At 48.1% G+C, this 11,848-nt stretch overlaps 1 long non-coding RNA gene across 3 annotated transcripts; it reads right to left on the bottom strand.

The window, feature by feature from the left end:
• Window positions 1–2,741: 2,741 nt before the first annotated feature.
• On the bottom strand, window positions 2,742–10,925 carry LOC119241634 (uncharacterized). Of its 3 annotated transcripts, XR_008551228.1 has the most exons (4): window positions 10,422–10,552; window positions 8,847–9,039; window positions 6,118–6,433; window positions 2,742–2,935 (listed from the first exon to the last, which is right to left on the bottom strand). It is a non-coding gene; the product is annotated as an uncharacterized LOC119241634 (long non-coding RNA). The 3 variants fall into 3 exon arrangements; XR_005124353.2 differs by lacking the exons at window positions 8,847–9,039; window positions 10,422–10,552 and adding an exon at window positions 10,795–10,925; XR_005124352.2 differs by lacking the exon at window positions 10,422–10,552 and having other exon boundaries at window positions 8,847–9,629.
• Between the last annotated feature and the right edge of the window lie 923 nt (window positions 10,926–11,848).

The following is an 11,848-nucleotide window of genomic DNA, read 5'->3' as shown; positions in this document are numbered from 1 at the left end:
ATAAAGTAGTTAACTAGGGAATTGAAAGGTATGTAGAGAACTCTAAATGTATCTTGGAAGTAGCAACTAAATGAAGTAGATACTATCCCCAGGGGTGGGTGAGATGGAGTGGGGAGGTAAAGTGAAGAAGTTATAATTATTGAAACTGATAGGGACTGAAGCTCTGATTTGTGAGAAGGCGGGCTGGTTATTCTGAGAGGTCACAACGAACTGCTTCTGTGTTAGAAAAATAACAGACAAGAAGCTGTTGCTCTGGGACTGAAGTGATGGTGGGGGTAAAGGAGCTTTGCTGGAACACAGCTTACAGGAACAGGAAACTTGTGGAGAGCCAAGGGAAGAAACAAGAAGGAGAGAGTCCCTCCTTCCTCTTCCAGCCTTGGAGTCTTTGTCTAATGCCACCTATGGGAAGACCCTAAGAAGGAGCAAGTGGGCTAAATTGGGTGTGCCTAACACCACAAAGCCCATTGTGCAAGAATGGGGGTTTGGAGCTGAGACCCTAATTTGATAGGTACACCTTTTCTTTGATCATGTTACTCCCCTTTCTCCTGGAAGAAATCTCCCAACACCAAATTTGGTGTTGTTTCCTTGCTTTTTCTTAGAGTTTTATCTCTAAATTTGCATGGAACTATGAGTAATGTGGTTTGATTTTACCTGTTTAAAAGCTTTTTATGGGCCTTCCCGGTGGCGCAGTGGTTGAGCGCTGGGTTGCAAAGCTGCCCGCAGCCTCTGCGGCGCCGGCTCGATCCCCGGCTGCTCCCCAGCCACCGGAGGAGGGTCCCACATGGCGCGCAGACCTCTCCTGCCGCCCGCTGCTCCCCTCAGCAGTGTACTTCGGTCCTTCTGCCTGCTCTGCTCCCCACTCTGGCTCTGGTGAATTCTCTCACCCTCCCGCGCTTCTGACTGTACCCAGTGCTTGTATAAATAAATAAAAATAAATAAATAAGAAGCTTTCAGAATTATACTATTTCTGGTCTTGTGTGTTTGAATTTTTACATTCAAATTGTTTGGGAGATGCACCCATATTCTGCAGGTGGTGGCGGTTCATTCATTTCCAAAACTCTTTAATAGTCTGTTGTGTAAATCTGCCCTACTTTATTCACGCAACTGTTGAGTGTTCACTCAACTGTTTAGCTATTACTTTAAAAACAGTTCTTGTACATCCTTCCTGCAGTACATGAGCATGCTTCTTTGGCTGGTTTTCAAAGTGTGGTCTCCAGACTAGCAGCATCACATTATCTGAGAACTTGTTAGAAAAGCAGATTCTAGGGCCTCCCTGGTGGCTTAGGGGTTAAGTCTCAGCGCTGTCACCACTATGGCCTGAGTTTGATCCCCTGCCATGGTTCATCAGATCTCTCCTGTCTCACCCACAGCTCCCCTCAGCAGTGTATTTTGTTAGTCTGCCTGTTCTGCTCCCCACTCTGTCTCTGGTGAACCCTCTCATCCCCTGCATCTCTGGCCTACACCCCAGTTCTTCCATGCAAAAATGAAGGAAAAAAAAAAGCAGATTCTGGAGACCTATGGACTCACATTCTGGGAGTGGGCCCTAGAGGGCCTTCAGCAGTTTCTGATGCATGAGAAAGTTTGAGAGCCATCTACGCTAGGTTATTTACCTAGAGGCAGATTTCTGAGTCACAGACTGTAGAAAGTTCTAATTTTTTTAGATAACATCAAACTATTTTCCAAAGTTGTTGTACCAGTCTGCACTTCTACCCACAGTGCATTAGAGTTCCCATCGTGCCGCATCTTTGCCATCCTTGGCTCAGACGCCTTAATTTTTGCCAGTCTGAAAGGTATAAACATCTTCCCCTGGCCTTCTCCCTGCTTGCACTTTTACTTTCAGATTTCCCCATGTCATGAGGACATTAGTCCTAAGGGATACCTCGACTCCAGCATGGCTTCATTTTAACTAAACACACCACTTTCAATGATGCTATTTCCAAATGAGGTCACATTCTGAAATGCTAAGGTTAGGGCTCCAGCACGTGAATTTTCAGGGAGACAACTCAATCTGTAACAAACAGCACATAACAGATCATCTGAAACTGGAACACTTTTGAGGTAAAATGGGGCCCTCAGTTTCCTGGATGACCCAGTACGTAGAGGGAGACCAGGGGTTCATAGAATGCAAACACTTACCATCCACATGACTCAGTGGTAAGGCTTTGTTGCAAACAACAGAAAATAACAGAGTTCTGATACTGCAGGGATTTATGATCTCACATGGAAGAACTTAGGACAAAGGGTGGTCCTAGAGTGGGTTAGTCCAGATATGCCACTAGCAACTCGGTTTCTGTTATCATTTGGCTCTTCTGTCCTTGGTGTATCAATTCATGGTTTTATGATGGCTGGAGGGGACTCAGGCACCCCCATCTTCACAAACCAGGGTCACTTAGGAACAAAACACTTTCCTAAGGTGCTCCCCACCCAGGGTCCACTTCCCCTCATATCTCATTGGCCACAGGACACCACAAGCCCAAGTTTAGACCACTTCCTCGTGAGGGATTTGAGGCCACCTTGCTTTTCTGCGCCTGATTATGGTTCTCTCTGAAGAACCAAACTCCACCTCACCTGGAGCTGGTAGGAAGGGGGTACTGGGACAAAATCTAGGTTCTTTTGGCAGAAAAGAGAGGAATGGGGAGGGGGCTGCTAGGTGGGCAACTTAGATGCCTTTGCTACAACACAGCACAGGGGCCAGCAGCACTGAGGAGACAGGTAGAAGGAGATATTTTCACAGCGGGGCATGAAAGCAAAACCCAGGAATCATGAATCTTTAAGGTGTTATTCTTTCTAGTACATTGATTACACTTAATGTTTTGGGAAGTTGGCAGCAGCACTCACGTCTTGTAAGGTGGATGGTGTGATCATCGAGAAGGTCAGGTAGTTTCATTTATTGCCCTGGTCTGAAATCATTTCACACCGGATGACTCTGCAATTACTAAGGAGCACAAGGAGAAAAAGGCCTCATTACCAACGATCGTTACCAAGCAACAAGCAGGCATAGCAAGAGTTGAAATAAAGGAACTTAAATGGACCACAGAAATCAATCATCAAAAAAGGTAGCATATGGGAGAGAATATTAGTTATCTGTTTCTATTTAATTTCATTAAAAAAATGACACATCTGGTTGGAAATGCAACATATGTTCATTATAGAAAATTAGGAATATATACACACACATACACACACACACAGAGGTATATATATGAAACTCATTGCAGGCATGGGCTCAGCATGGACTACTTTCAATAGTTTGGTGCCTGTCTTTCAAAACACACACACACACTCAGTCTCCTATCTTGCTTTTTGCAGCCACTCTACAGAGTATTTCCCCATGTTTTTTTTTTAAAAACCCTTAGTTGATATCAGCTTAAATAAATGCACAGTGCGTTCATTAGGAATAATTCTTTGCAAAACACTTTGAAAACTTTGAAAGGCCAGTCCCAGGAATTGGGGGTGAGTTGAGCACCTAAGCACCAACCTTGCTCTCATTGGCTCATTTTGACTTAGGCCATGCTTCTAACCTCTTCATTTTGGGAAAAGTAAAAGACTGTGTTGAAGATGAGGTGAGAGGAAAATCTCCTGTGCATTGATTTGTGCTGGAAATCATAAAGCAAAATAGGAAACTTTCCAGTTCTTAGTACTATTTTTTTTTTCTTCAAGGACCAGTCTTTATAGGTCTGAGCACTTCCTGGGGAATAACAGTGCACGGGTCCTCAGCTGCACCTTAAATTCTCACCTTACTTGGTGTGGTGGATCCTTAGGAAGTATGGCAGCGCCATTAATACAATCATTCTCTTATTAAATACAAAAAGAAATCTCACAATAGCAAAGCTCCAGGGTATTTCAGCTGTCCTGGCAGGATTTTCCCTATTTGACTACAGTGCATATGAGGCTAGGCCAACCACACACCTCATGTAGGTGAAGTTCCAGGTATTTAACTCTGTTAACCTTCAAAGAACGAGTAGACATTGCCGATTACAGGTCAAGTAAAACGATTTGTCTCTCAGGTTTACTTTCGTTGAAAGAAGAGTATCTGACTTCTTGGGCTGAAACACTGAACCGATCGTCTACTGTAAGACTGTGCTCCATGGGAAATAGGCTCCTGCAAATGTGTGCTCTTAATTATTCAAGAGACCAAGTCCAGGGGAAAGAACATGGGCATTGATAAATTTCAGAGCAAGACTGACCTAAGTTTAAATCCTGGTTCCACTCTAAGTGGCTGTCCTTGTGAGCACAGGGCAGTTGCATGCTCCTGGCAGCCTCAGGGTTGTCATCTGTGGGAGGGGAAAATGATTCTTGCTTGACAGAACCTGGTGCTTAGCATGGGCCCAGCAATGCATGCACAGGTTTCTGTGCTCAGCCTCCAAGGACACGTGGTGTTCAAGGTGACACTGGAATGTGTCTGGATGCTTGGACAGAGCATTTGGAAAAACAGAGAAAAAGCCAAAGTCCTAACAGATGAGTCAGGGCTCTCCAGAACTAACATCTAACGATGGTAGATGCCTACCGGGTACCCACATTTAGGCATCGCTCAGGGATGTTTCTGCCAATGACTGAACACACATAAGGGCGTCCCCACAGCTGTACTGTGCAGCTTAGGTGTGTAGTAAGCTGTACCACCTATGTGTTGTGACTGTACACTGTGACATTTGCACAATGATGAAATTACCTGATGATGTCTTCTCAGACAAATCCCTAACATCTAGTGAGATGTGACTGAGAGATTTATTATAAGGAATTGGCTCGTGATTCTCCAGCGTGGGCCAGGAGCCAGGAGAACAGGAAGGGCTAATGTGCTCCTGTTCTGTTTCACTTGGGGGAGGCTGCACACTTTCATTGTAATCGGGTCTTCCACATTAGGGAGGGCAGTCAACTGCACTCAAAGTCCACTGATTTAAATGTTAATTCATCCAAAAACCCCCTCAGAGAAATGCCCAGAATAATGTCTGACCAGTTATCTGGGCATTGTGACCCAGCCAAATTGACATAAAATGTGAGCTATTTTGCCCACAACCTAGTATTTTTGAAAAGCTAGCTAGGACCTAGGAGCACTGAGGGATGGAAGCAGGGCCCAAAAGTCCACCGTGGAGAGATGGAGCCCACAGCTGGCTGTGGGTTGTCTGGATATGCACACCCAGGTCCTCAGTCTGATTGTGACACTGCCGTGTCCCAGGTGTCAGAGGTCCTTTGGAGATGGGAAATAGGCTAGAGAGTATGGGACTATCCCAGGAGACATACATCCCAGCACACTTCTGTGACATGACTGAGACTATGAGGCCTCTCCTCACCCCTAACCTCAGGCTCTTGTGGCAAAACAAGATGGGATTAACCCATATTTTTCATAATTCAAAAGGAAATGAGGAGGGCTGAACTAAGCCAGAGGTGGCGCAACGGAGGCCAAGGGCCATGCCAATCCCCCTACCTGTTTGATGCACCCCCCCAACACACATACTGGGTTTCAAAACATGGAATTGGTTGCCAATATTCAAATGTGAAATGTGCTCCCCTCTCAGCCTGCTAAATAATAAACATTCTTTAGTGATTTAAAATATAAGTACCAAGGACTGGTTCCAGGGTACAGACTGGGATCAGTCTCTTCATTCTGTTTGGACCAGTAGCAACTCAGGATGAATTTTTCTTATCAGGTATGGCAGAGCTGCAAAGGGGCTGGAGGGAACTTGCTGTGCTTCCTGAGCCTCAGCGTGGACTTAGCCCAGATGGGCTTCTACCCATAGTCCATGGGCCAGGACAAGTAATGTGGCCAGGCCCCTAATTATAGGGGGTGGGATGACCATGCCATGTGTTCTACTGGGAGGCATGCAAAGTTACTTGGCACACCATGGGGATAATCTTACTACAAGGTAGAGAGCGACTAGGAACAATAATACAACCCACCATTTGTGTCAGTAATTCCTAAATGTATAATATGTTCCTTCTGTAATTGCACTGTGGTTATGACAGTATCACCATGCTGTTGACTGACAACCTCTCATTCAGTAAAGACTTTCCTCCTGGCCCCTCTTCCTTCCTGTAGTTTGCACTATGTGCACTTGAGAGTCACTGCTGTACTCAAAGCACGCCCTTGTTAGGCCAGTAAATTGCAGTATCTTTAGTCACCTGATTTCCCAAGCCAATGCTGTGCACTGGCTTTGGAAGGATTTCTGTCCCCCAGTGTGCAAGGATGGCACTTGAACGCTCTTCAAGTCAGTTTTTTCCACTTTCCTTTATATCTCTGAAAATTTTATGAAGAAGAACACACTTCCACTCAAAGGTATAAAAGCCCAGAACTGTTGCTCCTCATGTACTGCATCTGGACAGAAAGGCCACTTCTCAGCAATGGGACGATCCAAATGCAGGCCCAGATATCACGGGCCTGGTCCCCAGAGAGATAAAGACTTTGGGGAAATGATGGCTTGGTGTCTTGGTCTGTCTTCTGTTTGAAAACACAAGCCAAACAAATTCATGAATAGTGCAACGTTATTGGTTAATGCAGAATGGCAACCAGGGGAGAGGGGAAGAGATGAAAGTACTGAGTTTCAAGGTTAAGTCTGAGAAGCAAAGAGATCGGATTTTTTCTCTCCCATCCTCCTAGTATGTATTTGCTTTTAAAAAAAAAAACACAAAAAAACACCACCACAAAACAGCACTTAATTGGCTCTTTTTGGTTTCTACATCAAACAAGGAAGGGGCTGTGTGCAGGCAGCCCCCTCATTCCCTGCCCTGCCTCCTGCATGGAGCCTTTCAGAGCACACAGCACAACTGGGCACATTCCAAACCCCCCTCTCCAAGCAGCCAGGCAGCCAGTCTTGTTTGTTTGTGAGTCTGGGAGATCCAAGCATCTTGTTAGTGTTATGTTGGGGAGAGGGGTGGGAGATCTTTTGCTCAGGCCTCTGGAAAGCTCTTCCTGCTTAGAAAAGAGGTTTTGTTTGACTCTTTTTTTTCTTTTGGCCTCTGAGGCACCAAAGGGAGTGATTCATAGGGAACCACCTCGAGACTTCAATAGAGCAGCAGCGCGAGCTCCCAGGGCCTCCGGCCTTTGTTCACAGAGCGGGATAAAGCCATGAGGGGCTGCCGGCTTGGAATCCAGTTCTCATGCCTGCTCAGTGTCGTCCTTGCCAGGCCAAGCTTTGGACATGAGCTGGTCTGGAAGCTGAGCAGTGTGCTTAGCAGAAGCTTTCTCCTCTGGGGTGGTTCTGTGTTAGGAAGGCAAAGGGGTGACTCAAACCGAAAAGGGCTTGAGCAGGGGCTAGGGCTCCAGGACCCTTGTTTTGTTTTACTCCAGTACAGAGTAAAGAAACAAGGGGCATTCCCTTCTGGAATAAGGGTGCAGGGAGTGGAGGTGGCTGAGCCCCCAGGCAGGAGAAGAATGCAGGCCTGTGGATCATGACAGTTCCCAGCCAGCCTTGATGGCCTCTGGGCATGCTGAGTTGGCTCCTGTGACCACAGCAGAACTGAGGGTAGGCTTGGGAACTGAGATGGTGATTGGATACAGGATCATGAGGAAAGTGATGGCCGGTAGGTCCATGCCCAGAAACCATCGCCCAGTGGATGCCACGTTGGTTTCAAGCTTCCTTGGGCTGCATTTGTCCCTGAGGTTGAATGGGGTGGGGGGGAAGATTAGAAAGTGTTCTGGTCACATGGTGAGGATCATTCCTCAGGGCCAGGCCTCTTTCCTGCATTCCCTTAACAATTCTGAGTGCCCAGTAGAGCACTGTGCAAATTCAAAAGTCAGGTGCTCGGCTGCAGCATGGTGCATTTGCTAGGCTCGGAATGTGTTAGCAGGTGCAAAACTGAGAGCAAATAATACATGGCTGACAATGATGTCACCGCAGCACCTAAGCGTTTCATGACAAGTGTCAGAGGCCACAGAGCAGTGTGGGGTGGTGTCTTTATCAGCTCAGCCTGCTACAACAGAGATACTATGGGCTGGAGGCTTAAACAACAAATGGCATTTCTCACAGTTCTGGAGGCTGGGAAGTTCAAGGTGGGTGTGTGGGCAGATCAAGTAAGCCAGGGCCTACTTTCTGGTTTGCAGAGGGCTGCCTTCTCTGTCCTCAAGTGGCAAGGAAGTGGGGAGAAGGATAGGAAGAGGGAGGATCAAAGAGAGAGACAGCAATCTTGGGTCTTCTTATAAGGACAGTAATCCCATTCATGAGGGCTTCACCCTCATAATCTAATTATTTCCCGAAGACCCACCTCCAAATACCATCACATTGGGGATTAGGTTTCAATACATAAATATTGGGGGGATTGGGGGGAACAGATGTTCAACCTAGAACAGGGAGTAAGGCTACATAGGTACCAGCCCTGGTCTACTCCTGATAAATCAGGTGGCCTCTTATAAGACATGCGGCCTGTCTTGGCTTTACTGTCCTCAAATGGGGATTTGTTAAGGCTGAATTGTTTCCCTTTCAAGTTCATTATGTTGCAGTTCTAACTCTTGGACATAGGCTCTTTAAAGCGGTGATCAAAGTAAAATGAGGACACAGGGAAAAGAAAATCACCCACAGGCCAAGGAGACCTCTAGCCTCCAGACTGTGAGAAATGTTCATTGTTTAGGCCCCAGTCTGTGACCCAGGCTAAGACATGGTTGGTGGAAGAACCTGTCCCCCACGGCTGTTCTGAAAATGATGTGATCAAATAGCTGGAAAGCCTCCAGGAGGTGGGAGCGCCATTTAGCCACCATAAAATGTCAGCCACTGTGCCAGTCCTGTCTTGCTCAACTCCAAGCAGAAATTTGAACACAGAAACCCAACACCAGTGTCCCTGGCTAAGAGACACTGCTTTCCGTAGTAAACTGACCAGGATGCAAGTCCAGCCCATCAAGGACCAGAAACCCATCTCACAATGGTTTAAGCTGTGCTGAAATAGGTGAGCACAAAACACTGGGACCTGCAGTAAGTGAAATCTTGGTGTGCGTTGACCCCATGGCTCCAGCTGTTGATCATGAGTGGCTACGCCTTCCTCCTGTGCCAGCCTGGAGGCCCAGTGGCCACTTGACTCTGGTCACCCTCAGCCCATCTCTCTCTGGAGAGGCATCTGGAAAGGAAAAGCCATCTTCTTGTGTGGTTCTATCTTATTAACTAGGGATCCTTTTCTAGAATTTCCTACCAAATGCCCCTTCAAATGGGATGTCTGATCTTTCCTGAACAGCTTGGGGAATGGTGGGTGGTTGGTGACTGACTTGGATTTCTAAATCCTTCACTCATTGGTGGGTCACTGTGGGAAGTACAGACACATCCAGGCCCACTCTGGAGCAGCATTAGGTGCCCCGCCCCTTGACAGCTCAATAATGGGTGAAGGTAAAGCGGGAGTCAGTCACTTAATATAGTCCACTGAAAATGGTTGTCTCACCAAACTCTGTCCCTTGAGGCAGGTCCTGCTGCCACCTTCATTTTAAAGACAAGGAAATGGATACTCGTTGAGCTACACAGGCAGGTAGGAATGTTGGAACTGAACTAAAAGCACTAGGATCTAACTCGCACCTACTTCATGTGTAGAACCAGCTATGGAGTGAGGACAGTTGTATAGTATGTTGGGATATACATTCATGTTCAGATATTTCACCTAGGTTCAGATATTGCATGGGGTTCAGACACTCCATGCTGGTAGCTTGCAATAAGCCATCAGAGAACTACTGAGGAAATGTGAAAATGTCACAATTCAGAACATGAAGTCTAGATTTGGCCTAAGAAGGATGGTAAAAAAAAACAAAACAAAGACTACATGCTAGAGAGCACAGGTATGCAGAAAATCTTAAAACAATCACTATTTGACCCTTCAAAGAAAACACTTGCAGTCCTTAGTCTAGACTTAAGAAAGTAATGGAGAAAACTAACAATGCAGTTAAACTAAATGTTTAATTAATGGCTATGTAGCCACTGCATTGTGAATAGCACAAAATATTGAGGAAATAGTCATCAGGGACAGGAAAACTATGACTCAATACAGCAAAGAAGCTGTTCACCTATTGATGAATAAAGTTCTTAACTATGTCTTTTTGTTCTGATTTCTGTTTTACCCACTCATGTACTCTCAAAGCCACCTTCATATCATATATTTAATGACAAAACATTTTTTTTAGGAAGTAGTGCATTGGGAAGCAAATCAATTAGACAGATTTCAATTGAATTTCAACTGTAAGTTGGCTATGGATATAGGAATTCAGCAAAAATAAGCAAAAGCAGTTTCTGATAATCACAAAAGCATCTGGGATTCACAAGAGCATTTTACCATAGAGTGTGCTGCACATACCTTTTATCAGTAAAATTTATAATAAATGTACTATGTATACATGCACCATGCCCCCCAGTCAATTGTTAAACCTGTGCTACCAGCCTGATCTCTAGGATAAGTACTTCCTGCCTTCCCTTTTAAACAAAGGCCTTTGGATTTCCCCTTGTGTAGGTGTGACTAGGTACCTAAAGCCTGGAGCAGTGTCTGGCACATAGTAGGTATTTAAAACATGTTGCTGAAGTGTGTGTAAACTCAAGAGTACTAACCCAACAGTCTAACCAGCAGTGACAATGCAATTGTGAGTCTTTAAATGGGAAATGAGTGTAAAATGGGGGGTGGGGGTGGGGGTGGGGGTGGGTGGGTCTGGGGGTAGTTTGGTTTTTACTCTTTGTAAAACTCCTCCAAACCTTGAAGTTAAAGGACAAGACCAACTGCCATCAGCTGGCATGCACCCAACAGTGCTTTCACACAGAACCGCATAAATAAAAGCTATAGAATAAGTGATGTGTTAAACCGGAAACATCACTTCTTGGCTATTTTAATAATTCCTTGACTCACCGCCCGTTTAAAGGCTTAAATATGCACTGAGCACCGAAACACCAGCAGCCTTCAAGGCACGGACCCTCAGGCAGGGAGGGGGCAGAGGGCCCGGGGCCCTGCCCAGACAATGCAGCTCCGCTAGCTCCCGAGCGCCAGAGCTGCCGCGGCGCGGGGCCGGGCCCACGTGGACCTCGGGGGCCTCTCCCCGCCTCCCGCGGGGCCACCGAGCTTCCGCGCTAACGCGGCCGCGCCCGCCGGAACGCGTGACCTTGAGCGGGCCACGCCGCCTCGCCGCCCCCGACCCGGGCCTGGACCCTGGGGCCGGCTGACGCGCTGCCGTCATGGGGACGCGGGACGTAACGACCCTCCCGGCTCCCGAGCAGACCGGAAGGGGCGTCAGGACGCGTGGTGCGCAGCCGCACTGCGCAGCTCGGCGCTTCGGCCCCCGCCAGGGGGCGCTCCGCGGAAGGGGCGGCAGCTGCGCCCAGACGGGACCACGTGCGCACCACGTGGCGCCCCCAGCCACCCCGGGCCGTGGTACTGCCGCTCCGCGGGCTATGCCGGCGGGCCGTCACCAGCGAGGAGGAAGAGCTCGGGCTCTGCGGGAGTCCCCGCTCACCTTTGACCTCCGACCCCGCTACCTTTAGGGTTACCCCTCGCCAGTGGCCGCGCGGTGTGTTTATAAACAGAGCTCCCGGCGGGACCAAAACCCCGGACCGACGGATTCGCACCCGGGGGAACGGAGCCTTCCGCGCAGAGCACCTTCCGCCTTCTCCTGCGCTTGCGCGGCGGCGGCGGCGGGGCGGGCCGCGGCGCTGGGGCGGGGGCTTGGGGCCGGGAAGGGGCGGGCAGCGGTCGGGAAGTCTGGGCGGGGCGGCCGCAGCCCAGCCCCAGCCCTTCCGTACCCTGCCCCGCCCTGCCCCTCCTCAGCCGGGACCTCCCTGCACCTGCCAGGCCCTGCTCCTCCTCGGCGCTTCCAGGAGGTGTGCCCCGGGCCGTGATCCTCGAGTTGAAGTGCGGCTGAGATGGGTGGGTGAAGGTTAAATAAACACCGGCCTGCCCTGGCTGGACT

The sequence above is a fragment of the Talpa occidentalis genome, unplaced genomic scaffold (assembly GCF_014898055.3).
Source record: "Talpa occidentalis isolate TD23 unplaced genomic scaffold, MPIMG_talOcc4v2.1 talOcc4.12, whole genome shotgun sequence".
In the NCBI taxonomy this organism is placed as follows: domain Eukaryota; kingdom Metazoa; phylum Chordata; class Mammalia; order Eulipotyphla; family Talpidae; genus Talpa; species Talpa occidentalis.
This window is presented reverse-complemented; position numbering and strand designations above follow the sequence as displayed.